Here is an 18,456-nt window from a genome sequence, read left to right as displayed (position 1 = left end):
TCTGATAAGTTTCTATGCAACTGGTAATTTTCAACCATCCAAAGCCAACTTTCTTCAGCTACCCAAGGTCATCTATTATGGTCCATATTCAAAATAATAAGATAAACCAGTTGCCATGTATGCCTATGCGACCACCTTCAATAATGTCCCCATTAACTATAATTTATAAAATAACCTTCAAATTTCATACTATCCCCCACCACCACCCATCCTCCTCTTTGTCCTCTCTATATATACCCCCCAACCATCAGCCATCCTTCTTCGCCCTCAATTTCCAATTAACCAAACCCAAAAGAAGAAGAAAATGGGTTCCGTCCCTCACATAGTAGAAGATTGCATGGACGCGTGCGATAGGAAAGAACGCAAAACTTTCATTCTCGCGACCTACGGTCCTCTGACGGCGCCGGAGCTTCATCTGTAGGTAGGGAGACGGTGCGGCAAGTTTTGGGTATTATTGTAGCAATTCTTGGAAATAGTAGGAAGATTTTCTGGAGTATGTTGTGATAAATCATGTCAAATCTGTTTGAGGGTTCTAGGGCAAATTTTTGTCCATGGTTTCAGATTTCGCTCCTCTTCCCCGAAATTCGAAGCCACCATCTATGAAGGCCAGGACCTTTGCGTCAATTATCTCGGATTCTACTGAGTGTGTTAGCTTGAGTCAACTCCCAATTCCCGTCATACGCGGCAACCAAATTTTCGTTAAAATTAGCGAAGATTTGTACCAACAACAATTGCAATCCTTCCGTACCAATTTAATTGGGCGTTTATTGTTGCGCAAGGGCACAGCCCCTTTAAAGTCTACAGAGCTCAAAATCATCCCTCGAGGCTTTATGGAGGCCAGTCGCACCATGGCTTCTCGTCCCACTCGGGAAGGGTTATTTTGATATCCATTTCAATACTGAAGATGACAAGAGGAGGATATGGGGAGGTGGGACTTGCACGTTACCGAATGGAATTTTTCGTTTATCGGAATGGCAACAAGATTTTAATCCAAATGATATTGCACCTCCTACACATGCTCAAGTTTGGATTCGAATATATGGGCTTAGCCAGGATTATTGGCATCCACGCCACCTTCTTGAAATTGCAAGGGGAGTGGGTACTCCTTTGCAACTTGATAAGGCCACGAAGGAGCACCAGTTTGGATATTATGCTCGTGCTTTGGTTGATGTGGATCTAGCTATTGACCTCCCTTCCTCCATCATGGTGGAGCATGAGGGTCATAGTTTTCCCATTGATATAGTTTATGAAAAATTGCCGGACAAATGTAACCATTGTGGAATCTTGGGACATACCGTTGATCATTGCCGTCACCTTAAGAAGAAAAATGTGGCAATGGATTCCCAACCTTCTCTAGCGGCAGGACGAAAGGAAAATAACAGAACAGAGTATCGGGTTATTCAAGACCCAAAAAGAAATGAATGTGTTGATCTGATAGTTGTTGAAAAGATGCAACCTATTGAAGAGGTAGTCTATTCATCCTCTCCAATGGAGTTGAACTCTCATCTTGTTCAGCAACCGGACAATCAACTCGCAGGTTTAGCAAATGAAATAATTGAATCAGCAGCCAATGAGATCATCAATTTAATGGCTGATTTAGTGGTGAATGAGCCAATGGAAGTGACTAAGCCAACTGTAGGTGCTTTAATTAGTAAGCCAACTGGGAAAGCATTGCAGAATGAGCAAGGAAAAAATGTAATTGGGAATGACTCAGAGTCTGACGAGGCTATCACCCCTCATTCTCAACGTTTTGAAGTTAATTATGGTGATTTAGGTACTAATGTTGGTCAGCTTGTGTGCCAGCATTCCTCTCCTAATTCTTCTGATCTTTAAGAAGGTGCTAAAATTTGTGATATTGTTAATGAAGACGAAATGATTTTAGTTCTTTCAAAATCCCAAAAAGCAAAGATGAGGAAAAAGATTAGAGATGGGAATATTTCTAAAGAAGTCAGGGAACCCTATCCAACCTGCTCTAGGGTCCCCACAGAACGACTTGATTTATGAAAATTCATTTTTGGAATGCCCGAGGAATGGGGAATGCTCCCACGAAACGGGTTCTAAGAAGAATGGTTCAACATCATCGTCCATATTTAATCGATATTTCTGAACCTTTTATTCAATTAAATTCTATTAAATTGTCTTTTTGGCGATCTTTACGCTTGTTTCCAGTTGCGGTTAATGATAGGGGTGACCTACAGCCAAATATTTGGTTGCTTTGTGATCAAGCCATCCAACCTTCTATTTTATTGGCAAGCGCTCAACAAATCACTATTTCTTGTACCTTGGATTCTGTCAGTTGTGTTATCACTTGGGTTTATGCAAAAACGACAATTATTGAAAGGCGTCAGTTGTGGCAAGACTTGTGATCTATCAAATCCTCTTTTGTTAATGGTCCATGGCTAGTTCTAGGGGATTTTAATTGTGTTTTAGGTGCTCATGAAAAAAAGGGTGGGCTTCTACCCAAGACTACTTCTTGTTCTGATTTTCAAGAGGTGTCTTCAGCTTGTGATTTGCTTCATTTACCCACAAAAGGATTGCCATACACTTGGACGAATAGAAGAGGAATAAAAAATCAAGTGGAAATGAGATTGGACCGTTGCCTTGGCAACTTTCAGTGGATTGATGCATGGTCTTTGTTGGAATGTTCCACTTTACCTCGTATATCTTCTGATCACTATCCTCTTCTTGTTTCTTTCTCAAAGTTAACAATCACTCCGAAGGCTCCGTTTCGGTTTCATAATATGTGGTTGGATCATTAGGATTTTTTTTCCCTAGTTGAGGATGTTTGGAAGTCTTCTAATTTTTATGGTTGTCCAATGTATGTGCTTGGTGCTAAGCTTCGTGTGCTTAAGTCTCGCATAAAAGTTTGGAACAAGTCGGTTTTCGGGGATGTTAATATGAATGTTGATAGAGCTTTCGATGCTTTCGATGAAATTCAAAAGGAAATTTCCAGCTTGGGTCTTTCAGAAGAAAGGTTTACAAAAGAGGATAATGCTTCTTTGTGCGTGCAAAAGGCTCTTATTGCACAGGAAAAATTTTACCGTGACAAGTCTCACATTAAATGGCTTTCTGAAGGGGATAATAATACCTCTTTTTTCCATTCCATAGTTAAAATCAGGAAACTTCACCAGTCACTGGCAGTTATGAGAGATGGTAATAGGGTACTTGATAATCAGATGGATATTAGTCAGCATGTTGTTACCTATTTTCAAGATTTTTTTTCTGCAGATAGTTCTGTGACGGACACTGGTTTGGTTGCTCGCATTATTCCCAAGGTAGTCACTGCCACAGAAAATGAGTCTTTGTTAGCAATTCCAACTCCTGATGAAATTTTTGAAACTTTAAAGTCCATGGACCACTCTAGTTCCCCGGGTCTAGATGGTTTTGGCGGGTCTTTCTATTTTAGGTGTTGGCTCATTGTGGGTCATGACGTGGTTCAAGCAGTGCAAAGTTTTTTCTCCCAAGGGAATATTCTGCCTCACTTCAATTCTAACTTAATGATTTTAATTCCAAAGGTGGATGGAGCAAATTCGGTGAACCATCTTCGTCCTATTGCTTTGGCTAATTTTTCATTTAAAATTATCACTAAGATTTTAGCAGATCGTTTAAGCCCTATTGCTGCTCGCACTGTCTCCCCCCAGCAGAATGCTTTTACAAAATGACGATCTATTGTGGATCCCATCATTCTCACTTCTGAATGCATGAACCTCCTTGATAGACGTTGTAGGGGTGGGAATATTGCAATCAAGTTTGATATTCAAAAGGCGTTTGGCACTTTGGATTAGGGTTTTCTTCTCCGGGTTTTGGATGCTTTTGGTTTTTCAGCAGGTTTTGTAGATTGGATTCATTTTATTCTAACTTCAGCTTATCTTTCTGTCCTTATTAATAGTTCAGTTGAAGGTTTTTTCCCATGTTCTCATGGTGTTCGTCAAGGGCATCCTTTGTCTCATATTATATTTTGTCTAGCTGAGGAGGTTTTTAACAGGGGTTTAACAAAGATGGTGGAAGATAATCTAATTGACATTTTTTTTTTCAGTTCCCATGGGTATTGCTCCACCATCTCATGTTCTTTTTGCAGATGATATTATGGTTTTCATGCGTGGAACTAAGCAATCTATGCGTAACCTAATGCGTTTTGTAGAGGAGTACGGCTTAAATTTTGGGCAATGCATAAATAAATTAAAATCTTTAGTTTTTCTTGGGAAATATGCAAGCAGTCGGCATGCTATTATTCAAAAGGTTCTTAGTGTAAGTCGGGGAAATCTGCCTTTTACTTATCTAGGTGTCCCTATCTTTCAGGGTCGTCTGAAAAGGATCTATTTTCAAGCCATTGCTGACAAGATTCGTTGCAAGTTGACGACTTGGAAGGGTTCTTTGCTTTCGCAAGCAGGGAGACTCCAACTTATTAATTCAGTAATTCAAGGAATCTTGGTCTGGTGATCACCCAAGATTCGCAATTCAGGGAGACTCCAAGATTCGTTTCAAATTTATGCTTGGCCTACTAATTTGCTACGTGAAGTTCAAGGGTGGATTAGAAATTTCTTTTGGTCTGGTGATCTGTTAAAACGAGGTATGCCTCTAATGACTTGGAGTTCTTGTTGTAAGTTGAAAGAAGAGGGTGGTTTGGGTATCCGAGATCTTTTTTAATCTAACCGTTCTCTCCTTCTTAAAAGATGTTGGGATGTAATTTCTTCTTCCTCACCGGCTTCAGATTGGTTACGTAACATATTTCTTAAAGACAACTTTCATTTGCTAAAGTCTTATAAAAAGTCTTCCGTTTGGTTGGGGCTTAAACAATTATGGCCCTCCTTCTATAGTTCCCTTCAATGGAGTGTTGGTGCTGGCCGTAAGATTTCTTTTTTGTATGATAACTGGCTTGGAACCACTTTGCTCTCTAATATTGGTGAGGTTGACATAATTCCCTTGAATTTGAAGGTAAAAGATTTTATTCAGGATGCAAAATGGTTTATTCCCATTGTCTTTACTTCTTCTTTTCCTCATATTTCGGAGAAGATTATGAAGACTCCATTGCCAATTGCACACATGGATGATGCGTTATTTTGGACAGGTTCATCTTCGGGTACTATTTCAGCTAAAGAGGCTTTTCTTTTTTTCTCATCTCATGCTCCACATAAAAAATGGGCTAAAATGGTTTGACATCAATCTATTCAGCCACGCAAAAGCTTAGTAGTTTGGAAAGCTTGTCATGGAAGATTATTGACTGATGATTTATTGCAACTTCGAGGTGTGGCTTTAGCTTCTTATTGCGCTTTTTATCATAATGCTAAGGAATCTTGTGACCATTTTGTTCTGCATTGTCCTCAAACAGTTGCTCTATGGAAATGGATTTTCATTCTTTTTGGCAAGCCTTATGATCCTTGGCAATGCATTGAAGATATTTTTTATGGTTCTTTGGTCTTATCTTTCCCCACATCTGTTTGGAAACTTTGGTTATTGGTTATTTGCAGTTTCTTTTGGTGGCTTTGGCACGAAAGGAACAAGATCAGGTTTGAGAACAAAAGTTTCAGTATTGTCAAGTCCCAACATTGTCTTTTACGGCATTGGAGGGAATCAGCTTCTACTTGTTTTTCTTCTTTCACTGGTTGTGTATCGATTCCCATATTCTCCATGTTAAGAATTTCATCCCTTTCTTTGGATGCTCTTAGTATCGTGCCTATGTTTTGGCGTCCGCCTCCTGTTGGGTGGATTAAGATTAACACAGACGGGCCTTGTAAAGGGAATGGTCAAGTGGGTAGTGGTGGTGTTTTTCGTGACTCCAATTGTCTTTTTTTAGGAGCGTTTGCCTCATAGTCTTCTTATCCAAGTGCAGTTGTTGCGGAGATTGTGGCTGTCATCGAGGCAATTCATATTGCATGGGATAAAGAATGGCATAACATTTGGTTAGAGACAGATTCTATGCATGTCATCAGCCTACTATCAGCTCACTCCATGAATGTTCCATGGTTTCTTAAAGTTTCTTGGGCAAATTGTTTATGGCATATTGCCCGCTTGCATTTTCGTTTTTTGCATATTTTCAGGGAAGGGAATTATTTGGCGGATGCTTTTGCTAATTTTGGTGCAATGAATAGTAGCTTTATGTGATGGGACTTGGTACCCGATTTTGCTGATGTGTCTTATAGAAGAGATTGTGTCAGGCTTCCATTCTTCCGTTCGAGCTCATGAGGAGCAAATTATTACTATGGAAGAGGATTTTGGGAAAGAAATATAAACAACTGAATTATGGGAATTCAATTTTAGGTGACTGAAGCTAAGCACCCATAAACTAGTCCATATCATTTTCATTATTTGTTTTTAGCGGGTTTTGGCCTAGTCCCCCCGTTTGTTCTACTTTTCCTTTTTTCTTCTTATTATTAATAAAATCTTGTAGAGAGGGGATGGGCGGGGGGTTTCTGGGTGCAACGGTCCTTTCTCCTTTGGGAGGGGGTTGGTGCCTCGCACGTGACTGTTGACGAAGAGCTAATCTCGCCTAATCCGTCTCTACAAAAATTTAAAAATAAAAAAAAAGATTACATGGGCGTCCTCTAAGTCTTTAACGACGGTTTGGTCAACCGTTGCTCTTTATCGAACATAAACTTCAACATTCCCATCATTGATGACGGCTCCGTGGGCTTCAAAGACATCACTTTCGACCAAAAGAACAAACTTTCCTTTCGTTTATACAAACCCAAATCAACAAACCAGGATTCCAATCTCCCTGTGGTGTTCTACTTCCACGATGGCGGCTTCTGCCTTGGCTCACACGAGTGGCCAAACTACCACAATTGCTACATCCTCCTGTTATCAGTATTAAGGGCAATATTGTAAACTCATATTCCAGGGATAATACTTTAATTTGTTATGATAAGATTTCCTTTAGTTAGAAAATTGTTACTGTACAGCTGGTGTTCATAGCTTGTATATATAGTCAAAGTGTAACATTATTTCGTTTTGTGAAATAGAAATACATTTTTCTAATATGGTATCACCCGCTGATGTCTCACAACCTCTCTCTTCGATCCAAAATTCTCCCTCTTCTCTTTGTGAGCTTCTCTCTTCGATTCTTGTAGATTGATCGATCGTCTTTCTGATCTTGAGTCATCTCTGGCCATGGCGACATCTGTTTCTCCTTCATCGGAATCGGATTATCAAGTTCTTCCTTCGGATGCACCCTCAAACCCTAATTCTTCGATTTCTGCTTCCATTACAATTTAGAACATCAAATCTATGGTTCCAATTAACTCACCACTACCAATTACCTGACATGGAGTGATCTCTTCGCTCCAATTTTTCATCAGTATAATCTCACTGGTCTGATTGATGGATCATCGCCGGCACTGCCTCAATTTCTCACTGATTCTTCTAGCATTCGTAGTCTTAGGGCTGGTTTGGTATTGTTGTGTTTTGAAAAAAAAAAAAAAAAACTGCTTCTGCTGTGCTGCAAGAATAAATAGCTATGAAATAAAGCAATAGAGTGTTTGGTAAACTTTTTTTGTAAAAGTGCTTTCAGCAAAAAAAGTAGTGTTAAAGTGTTTGGTAAATTTGTATGTAAAACCGTTGTAACTATGTAAAATGACTAAAAAGGATATGATGTTGAATATTATATAATAATTTTTTATCTTTTCTTTTATTATGACATTTATAAGATTTATATAAACTATTTATAAACGAAGAGTGTACACCTTTTTTTTAAGATATTTATAATTGTTTCTATTCTTTTCTCTAAGAGTGTTTCTTCTTTATCTTGTCCCTATTGCTCACCAGAACTCTTATCTTCTTCCTCCACTCCCTCTCCACCCTCTTCCGCCTTCAAATCCAACTTCTGCAACTCATCAGCTCCATCCTCCTCTGCTTTCAAATCCACATTCTACAACTTACCAGCTTCATCCTCCGTCTTTAAATCCACCCTCCGCCACTCACCAGCTTCATCCTCCTCTACTTTCTCTATTGAATCTAGCTTCTGCACCTCATCAGGCTCTCAATCGTCCTCCCCTTCTTCTTTCAAATCCAATTTCTGAAGCTCGTTGAGGACCGCATGATCAAGATCAGACAGTGTGGGATTGAAATCGGGAGAAGAAAGCAAAAACCCCTAGTCGGAATAAGCGTGGTTGGTGCAGGGGGAACAACAAAGATAGCTTCAGAGATTGCCACTTTCCCTCTTGAGAAATCGGTTTGCGTAGAAGTTGGGCAAGGAAAAAAAACCAGTTTTTCAAAGCTGGGTTTTGCAACTTTGTGCTTTTGGTTTTTTTTCACCCAAAACTGTGGAAAAAAGAACTGAAGTTGAATGTTTACCAAACACAAAAAAGCTCTCAGCTTTTTTTGATACCCACTTTAAACAGAAGCACCTCAGTACCAAACTAGAGCTGAATTTGGCGTATGTTGCTTGGTTTGAGAATGATCAAAACATTCTCATCTGGATCAACTCAACTCTTTTTGAATCCCTAATTCCCTATACTGTTGGAGTATGCTTAGCTCGAGAACTTTGGGCTAAATTGGAATCGCGTCTTGCAGCCGCCCCACATTCACACATCCACGAACTCTGATCTCGTCTTCATAGTCTAACCAAAGGTGATCTCACTGCTGCTCAATATCTTCAACACATTGAGGAAATCATCGATGCCCTTGCCAGTGCTGGAGCTCCAGTCGAAGATTCTGAATTAATCTCTGTTATTCTCCACAGATTACCTCAAGAATTTAATTCTTTTGTGGATGAATTACAATGTCTGCTACTCAGCAAAGAGATCTAATTGAATAATCGAAAGAAAAGTGCACCGGAATCATCCTTTTAGGTCTACAACACCTCCACTGGTATTCTTCCCTCAATTCTAACTCTCAAGGATATGTTGCTCATAATTCATCTACTTTCAACACTCAAAGTTGTGGAATGGATTTGAATTTCAATCGAGTCAACTATAACAATCGTGGAAATTTCAAGACAAATAATAATTAGAGATTCAATAATTACAATCATGGCAACAATCAGCATTACAATCGTGAAGCTTGGAACAATTTTTCCTCATCCAACAAGAAACTTTCTTGTCAAGTTTGTCGCCAATTTGATCATCAAGCTTGTGATTTCCCTTATCACATAGATCCTCACTACAGCGGTAAGTCATCTCAATCTACCCTGGTTACCAGCACTTCTAATTCTTCTCCTACATGGCTTGTTGACTCTAGTGCAACCTTCCACATGACCAACAATTATGCCACTCTCCAGAATCCTGAAGCTTACACAGGCCTTGAACAAGTGTACATTGGTGATGGCAAAGGTTTGCCTATCACTCACTCTGGTTTTTCTACTTTAAATACTTCACATAGCAATTTTACACTAAAAAAAGTGTTATATGTGACTGATTTGAAACATAACCTCCTATCTGCCAATCAATTTTTAATTGATAACTATTATTTCATGCATCTTTATCTTTCTCACTTCACTATGAAGGATCTTTATTCAGGGATGATGCGTTTTAAAGGTCCTGTGAAGCGTGGTTTCTATCCATTTCATCTCTCTTCTCATACTGATGACAAGCATAAAGCACTCACTACTACAGTGAAAGCTTCAAGAAATCTTTGGCATAAACGGTTGGGCCACCCTTTTGTCAAGATTATCAATAAACTTGCATCTCAATCCTGTATCTCAATTTTATAAAATACAAATAAATCCTTTTGCTTAGAATGGGCATTAGGAAAATGTTCTAGACTACCATTTCTATCCACTACATGTACCACAAAGAAACCATTATAACTCATCCATACAAATGTTTAGGGACCCTCACCTATAGTCTCTTAAGATGGTTTTAGGTACTATGTCATATTTGTGGATGACTTTACCATATATTGTTGGTTCTATCCCTTAAGATGCAAATCTGATGTAGTCTTCACCTTTATGCAATATATATCTCTGGTTGAGAATATTTTGTGCACCAAAATTATTGCTTGAGATTTGATTCTGGTGGTGAATTCATGAGTACTTTATTTTCTAATTTCTTGGTTGGGCATGGTATTCAACATCAACTTTCTTGTCTATACACCCTAGAACAAAATGGGTGTGCAAAACGTAAACACAAACACCTTGTGGAAACTACCAGGGCTCTTTTGGTAGCATCCAATGTCCCTCATCTATATTAGGTTAAAGCCTTTGCAACAACAATTTATCTCATCAACAAATTTCCTACAATGTCTCGATCTTCACCTTGGGAGTCTCTCTTCAAGAAAGTTCCTAACTATGCAACACTGAAAGCTTTTGGCTGCTTATGTTTCCCATGGTTGAAGCCTTATACCTCCTCTAAGTTGGAACCTAATAGTAAGTCTTGTGTTTTCTTGGGCTATAGTCTTAACCATAAGGGGTACAAATGTCTTGATCCAGTCACAAGAAGAATTTATATTTCTCGGCATGTTTTATTTGATGAGTACAATTTTCAATTCCATCAGGTTCACCATTCTTCACCTATTTCCTATACTAAATCTCCCACAACACCTTCTTCCATACCATCAACCTTAACCTTTAAATCCATTCCTTCTCTTATCTCTCCAATATTTAATACAACCACTGCAGCATCTTCACCCACATCCCAACCTATATCACAACTTGCACGTCAATCAAATCCAACTCCCATCCATATACTTCAATCAGATCCATCAACTTCATATAGTGATCATTCCCCGCTAACACTCAACATCCATACCATGCAAACACGATCTAAGTCCGACATATTCAAACCTAAAGCTCTCACTACAACTAAACATCCACTACCCTCTCATTTGTCACTTGATTACATTCCCACAATCTATATCCAGGCCTCCAAACACCAACGTTGGTGCCATGCAATGCAGGAAGAGTTTAATGTTCTCTTTAACACTGGCACATGGTCTCTGGTTCCTCACAACTCATCTCAAAACATTGTAGATTGCAAGTGGGTTTTCTGGATTAAACGTAAGCCTGATGGATCTATAGATCATTACAAGGCCCAACTAACACTGCATCTGAAATAACCTGAATCCGTAAATTGCTAGTTGATATTGGTTATTGTCTACCTTGTTCTCCTCAACTTTGGTGCGATAATGTCTCAGCCATATCCCTGACCAAGCAAGTCTCTCTTCACTTCATTTGTACACAAGATCAAGTCGCTGATTTATGCACCAAGTCTCTATCTAAATCCAGATTTCTATTTCTTCGAGACAAACTTCAACTTTGAGTTCAACAGTTTCGTTTAAGGGGGGATATTAAGGGCAATATTGTAAACTCATCTTCCAGGGATAATACTTAGAGGTTAAGGAAACTATTAGTTTGTTATGATAAGATTTCCTTTGGTTAGAAAGTTGTTACTGTACAGCTGGCTTTCATAGCTTGTGTATATATACACAAAGTGTAACTTTATTTCCTTTTGTGAAATGGAAATACATTTTCCTAATAGTCAGGGCTCCAGGCCCTTGTGGTGTCTCCCGACTATAGGCTCGCTCCAGAGCACAAGCTTCTAGCCGCAATTGACGATGCGATGAGTGCAGTGGAGTGGCTGCTGAGGGAGGCTTTGGGTGAGAGCACGAATAACTGTGATGCCTGGATGGCCGGCTGACTTCGACCGGGTGTTTGTATTGGGTGAATCTTCAGGTGGGAATATGGCTCACCACCTGGCAATTCGGCTCGCGACGGGGTCGGTCCAGCCGGCTCCAATTAGGGTACGCGGGTTTGTGCTGCTGGCACCATATTTTGGTGGGGTGGAGAGGACAAAGTCTGAGGAGGGTCCTTGTAAGGCAACGCTGAGTTTGGAAATACTTGACAGGTATTCCTTCAAAACTTTTCGAGCTTGTCCCTTGCTATTTTGCACATTAGTTCTCTCTTCTCTCTCTTTTCTCTTCTTTTCGAGGAAAATGATCTCTTGGCTTACCACATGGTATGCGACAATCTGCACGTTCGTATATTTAAGGAACATAATATAACATATATTGTGAGAAACATTTTTCATATCATTCATTTATGTACTAATATTCTCTTTGGCATTTTTATCGTCTATTTTGTAAAGTATATGTAAGAGTAAATTGAATACCTTTAAACCATGAACGCAATGATCAAACAACTAAATCACAATCTCATGATCCAAATACTAATGTTAATATCACCCATCTAAACTAATCAAAGAATGATATACCTGTAGGCATGCCGGTGGAAGAAGAAGCCATACCAGTCGATACACAAAGCCTTCTATTCTCTGCTAAACTCAATGCTCTCCCAAGAATAGGTAATTGGTACAAATCAAGAGCGTTAATTGTAAGAGCAGGGGCTTGTGGTTTTATACTAAAACATACGGATTGCCCTATAACAATCCTACAAGGAATTTGACACCAAATCCTTATACAAATATGAGTATTTGAGCAAATACCAGAGTCCCAATTCCAATATAATTGACTTAATTCTATTATTTACATTAAAACTTCTTTATAACAATTCGAAATACTCAAGGATTATCACACAACTTGTAAGAATCATACTCATACTCTAACAGTATATTCAATCAAAACCTCTTGCATTAATAGTTTAGATTAGCATAATGTTTTAAATTGTTATTTGAATCAATAGGGTGTGTGAAGATTTGCACTTCGAACCTTTTTTTCAACATTGCAGTAAGCATGAGATAAATCAACCATATTTGTTCTAATTCTGCACCTTGATACAAAAAAGAAGTCACAACTAATAAGCGCACAAAAATCGGCACGCTATCTAATTTCAATTCGGATAATGTTTCTTCCGATGTCACTACAAGAATAATGATTATGAGGAACGGTAAATTAGAGGTGGATATAAAGAAGCTCCCGTTCCTGGTAAAAGTTACACAAATTCTAATTAAGTAATTCGGATTATTTTTTTAAGGGAAGTTTTTATACGTACTAGAAGCTCGCGTTCCTTTTACAGATCTATGAAAAATTATAGGTTGCAATTGGCCACCCTTTGAATTTGTAAAAAGGCATTTCTACCTATTCACGAGGATCCATAAAGCAACAAATCTTTTTAGTACAAAGAAATGGGAATCTCATAGAGTAAAATTTGACTCCAATCAAAAGCATCCAAATTAAGGTTTATGAGGGCATTCAATCATTTAAATGTCATATCCATCTTGACCATGAAAGATGTTGCCACATGTGAATTGCATCGTAATTATTTGTCCTTTCATAAGACATATACTTTTGTGGTCTAAAGTTAGACTACATATGTTGATATCTTCTAGATAAATTATAGGTGATGACTACTAGAAGACACCTAAATAGGGGAGAAGATCCCCTCCAAATCCCTCTGAAGTTGATGATGTGAAACGCATTTCTTCTTTACGTACGTGTCAAATGACTTGACCTTGAATGGGTCAACATTTAATATTGGAGGTGTCTTTTTCCAAATAATATCTCAAAGAAAAATTTTATTTGAATTCATGTAATCTCTTTCTATATTCAACTTAAATTTTAAATGTGAATTGTTTTTTTTTTTACTCTATTTGTATAATTACCATTAAGTACAAATTGAAATTAACAATAAAACTAAAATTTATCAATAAACTCATATTCAAAAATCAAACATATAAACGCAATCATTTTCGAACATTCTATTTGGCTAAAACCCTAAGACGAGAGCAAGCTCTTTTTACGAATGGATGGTAACTTTGAAGTTTTGGATCCTTCAACTAAGTTATGAATTTATTTATATAAACAAATGAACCCTCGTACACCATTGAAGGCTAGTGGGCCAAATAAGTAGTTTTATCATGCCCTATATGCTGTTGTAAATTTGCTTGTCTAAAGCTGTAGTTCGTTCTATATATAAACGGATGAACTCATTTCAACTAAGAGCTGGCTGTGGTAAGCAAAAAATGTGAAGCAAATGGATGGTTTCAATATGGATGATTCAATCTAGTGGCCTTATCGCAGTAGCACCAGATTCAAACCGCTAATTTCGGTTGCATTTCCACGACTTCTACAGATATTAATTAGTCCTCCCGCAGCAGGAACCTATAAGAAACTAAGTAGTCCAATAGCTATAATGACTCACAAGTTAAGTTGGGCTGCTCAATCTTCCCGTTCCATAGCCTTGAATTTCTTGCGCCCAAATTGCTCATAAAAGCATCAGAAAGCGAGCAAATAGGGTGTTATCAAGCTTTTCCAACATGGTAATTGCATAAAGGTGGCTTTATGCCATCCTCCTATAAACCTAAATGATAAATTAATTCTCACCAATTATTATTAATTTTGATTTTGATTTCAGTTAAATCATGAAGAAATAAAAGGGAAGATGACATACCAGTTGGAAGGATAGAATGTCAGACAAGAGAATACATGTTTTGATTTTGAGTTTTTTATAAATTGGTGTAAAAATAAATTTACACATTGAATTGAGTTTGTCAGGGTAGTTTAGAAAGTAAACTAGGGTTTAAAGAGATATTAATAACTTAATTGAAAATAAGATGGGTGTAGAGAGTAAGCTGAGTGTAAAGAGAGGTTAAATAGGTTCAAATAAAATTATCCTATCTCAAAATAATAATTTAAGCTTAATTAGCTCGTGTTTTAACCAACATGGGCAATTCAAAAACTAATAACTATAATCAAAATGATCATAACTAATTAGATTTAAACACGTCAAGTTTAGTATATAAAGAATATCACTTGGTATTTTCTTTTTTTTTAAACAAAGAAAAATTGCACTTAGAACCTCTTACAGTTATAGAAAGAGAAACAACAATAAAAAGTTGGTGATCACTTTAATAGCTAAAGAAATTTGGAGATAAAAAATGGGAGCTATATATTATTGCCAAGCAAATAGTCATGATGCACTCATAACACAAAGAAGGGAGAAGCATGATAATTATTTCGGAGTGCTTATAACAATTAACGAAAAAATAAATACTGTGGTTTTGACAATTATTCAAGATACTTTGATATAATTTTGTGCGCTATGGACATGTGCGATATTGCTAGTTACCATGCATGAATAATGATCAAACTTTGAGTTTCTTTTCAAACGCGTAAGATAGTGCTAAATCCAACGAACCGGAAATGATTATGATATAAAGCTAGATAACCTTGATATTAGGATAACAAGCAAGTCTAATATCGTCTAAGTAGTGCTTAATCCAATATATGAGTATGACCTTTCACACGTAGACTGATTAAGATAGTGCCATATCCAGTATCCTTTATTTTTTTTATCAAACCTTGTTCCTTATTAATAATTGATATAACAGAAATATAGTTAGAGGGGTATTATTGTAATTAGGTTATATGGCTATATAAGGGATTGTATAGCTATCATTTCATTAAGTTCATTTTGTATACATTTTCTCTATTCAATCAATACAATCTTTCTTGTTTCTCTCTACCAATTCTTGCTCTTCCTCTGTACCAATTTCATCTTTTACAATGTAGTTAATATGATATCAGAGCCACCAGGCTTACGCCATTGATTCTGGTGGTTCCGTATTTTTTTTTTTTTTAGATTTCTTTTTCGAGTTTTATTTTCTCTTCAGATTTTCTTGAATTTTTCGTCTAAGTTCTTTGGTGTTTCCTTCTTCTCTCTAATCCCTGAATCGGAGAAAGAAGCAGAATCAATTTCTTACTTAGTTTTTGTGGATGCGAATCGACTGAGAAGGAGCGTTCTTTTGGAGATCCTTGGTGCGACCAACGTGTTCCAGGCGACTCTGTGATCACCACCCTGAAAAACGTCGTCACTGACCTCGTCGATTTCAACTGGGTCTGGATGACAATTGGGTTTACGGATCTGGGTCGGGATATTTGAAGAACAGTGTACCAGTCAGGTGGGTTTTGGTCGGTGACAACAAGGATTTAGTCGGAGCTAGAGTTGTATGGGTTGGATTCTCGACTTCTTGGTGTTTCCCAAAATCGTATGCTTCTTGTTCGCTGCAGTCCAGGTGTTTGACATATTGCCCAACTCAGAATTTTCATGTGAAGTTATGTCCTCCTCAAATTTGACATCACCAATTCTTCAAATGTCATCCTCAATTGGCAAGTGCATTCTTGCACATTATTTGTTTGACGAAATGTCAAAGAGTGATTTCAAGATTATTGGTCTATTTCTTTATTCTTAGTAGTGTTCGCAGATTAGCTCTCTGAATTCTATATTTGCCACTGCTCCATGTTCCCTTCTCTAGTGTGGAAAGCTCTTGTAGATTTGGGATGTTGTCAGTTTCTTGATTCTCTATTGTGTCTGCCTTGTGATATGGGATCTTCTCAGGTGGTATCTGCTCTACATTCTTGGTGTAGTTTGTATATCAGCTCTCTGTGCTTCTTTGGTGTTATTTGATCCATGTTCTGTTCTCTATTCTATTACTTTGATGATCTGGTGGAGCTGCGAATTTCTGTGATTCTGTAATTCTTGAAGATTCGAGATGGTGGTGTTTGTCGGTGCTGGAGATTCTTTCCTCTTTGCTGGTTAACTCTAACTCCGTGAACCAATATGCCCTCGCTCGATGCAAGGTTAATAGCACACATGAATAGCCCAGATGTTGTCGATTGTGGTGTGCACTCATCGCTGCCCAACCTTTCAGCAACCATAGCAGACAATAGTGAAATCAGGTCATTTCCAGTCTCTGTAGTTGTTGAAAAGTGTTGAAGTGTTTGGAATATTGTTGAGATACAAAGCCATTTATGTTTCTTGCCTATGCAAATTGTTGATATGTGGAGTCATTCAGTTGATATGGAGTGTCATTCTCCTTGGTTAATTTTGGTGTTCGGAAGATTTCAGGAGTGTCATTCTCCTTGGTTAATTTTGGTGTTCGGAAGATCTTGGAGTGTCATTCTACTTGGTAGATTTAGTTTCTTGGAGTGTCATTCTCCTTGGTAGATTTAGTTTCCTAGAGTGTCATTCTCCTTAGTTGATTTGGTTAATTTTGGTGTTCGGAAGATCTTAGAGTGTCATTCTCCTTGGTAGATTTAGTTTCTTGGAGTGTCATTCTCCTTGGTAGATTTAGTTTCTTGGAGTGTCATTCTCCATTGTTGATTTGGTGCCAGTTTCTGTCAAGATTTAGGAGGGATAATTTGCATATACAGTGAGTGTGTTACTATGGCTTCTCAGTTCACAGTCGACAACTTGTTGGGTACGTTCAGACCAAGACTAGATTTGATTGTATTGCTAAGCTCATTGATCTACCTGTTGGGGAGCTTGTATTGGGTTCTGCTTAAAGAAACGACAATTCTAATGGATTTAGTGCTAATTTGGACTCTACTAAGCAAGTTCACTGCTTTGTTGTCCAAGATGGTTGCAGTGCGCAAGGATGACATTTTACATCTTGAGAGTGAGACTTTAGATGATTTTGGTGATGTTACAGGCACTGGGAGCAGCCACGGAACTGGGCAGACAGTTGGAGACCAGTAATTGCAGATCAGTCTCAAATCCCTGACTAGTTCAAACTTCACTTGGATACTCCAAGTTTAGTTTGAGGGGGGAGTAATAACTGATATAACAAAAATATAGTTAGAGGGGTATTATTGTAATTAGGTTATATGGCTATATAAGGGATTGTATAGCTATCATTTCATTAAGTTCATTTTGTATACATTTTCTCCATTCAATCAATACAATCTTTCTTGTTTCTCTCTACCAATTCTTTCTCTTCCTCTGTACCAATTTCATCTTTTACAATGTAGTTAATACTTATCATATTCCCTTAACCAATGCATTACTTGATGGTTCTAATATGTACACGTATGTTTAAAAAAAATGTATACGTATTTGACTCTGGATACAAAAATAAATTTACAAGAGCCTTTAGGACATTTTTATGATCATTTTTCTTTTTTGGTTAACAATATTAGTTCTAGTATTATTCATTTGATATGATCATTTTAAGATCCCTGTCCGATTTATATGAAATTAGTTTGATATCTATGTTAACTGTTATAATTCATGCAGATTTTGGAGGCTTTCAATGCCAGTAGGAGAAACCAGAGACCATCCAATGGTCAACCCATTTGGACCAAACAGTCCAAACCTTGAGAAGGTGGCCCTAGATTCCATCTTGGTTATCTTGGGTGGCAATGAACTGTTGAAAGATAGGGTGGAGAGCTACTGGAGAAAGTTAAAAGATTTGGGAAAGAAAATTGAGTGTGTCAAATTTGAGGGAGAGCAACATGGTTTTTTAACGAATGATCCATACTCAGAAGTCTCAGATGAAGCTTTGCAAGTTATTAAAAGATTTATGACCGAAAACTCCAACTGATTAAGGCATCATCTGCATGCATGCATGTGATATTATTGGAAGTGTTTCCAGATCTTTAATTTATTCTGAAGCGTTTGAGCTTGTATGTTTGTATGCAAGAATTTGTAGATGCAGCTAGCAAACTTGCTTTTTTCGAATATGAGCAAGCCATAAGTATTAATATTTATAGTGAAAAGTTGTATGTATGTTATTGGAGTAAATTGAGGAGGAAGGGTGTTATCATCTTACAAATCTAATCATTTTAAAT

General features: G+C 37.7%; 1 pseudogene; it reads left to right on the top strand.

Annotated features, from left to right (window-relative positions):
• Positions 1-304: 304 nt before the first annotated feature.
• LOC126592814 (probable carboxylesterase 15) lies at positions 305-18,227 on the top strand (annotated as a pseudogene).
• Positions 18,228-18,456: the final 229 nt, after the last annotated feature.

This window comes from Malus sylvestris, chromosome 12, assembly GCF_916048215.2.
Source record: "Malus sylvestris chromosome 12, drMalSylv7.2, whole genome shotgun sequence".
NCBI classification, from domain to species: Eukaryota; Viridiplantae; Streptophyta; class Magnoliopsida; order Rosales; family Rosaceae; genus Malus; species Malus sylvestris.
The sequence above is the reverse complement of the archived record's forward strand: the minus strand, read 5'-3'. Positions and strand labels throughout refer to the sequence as shown.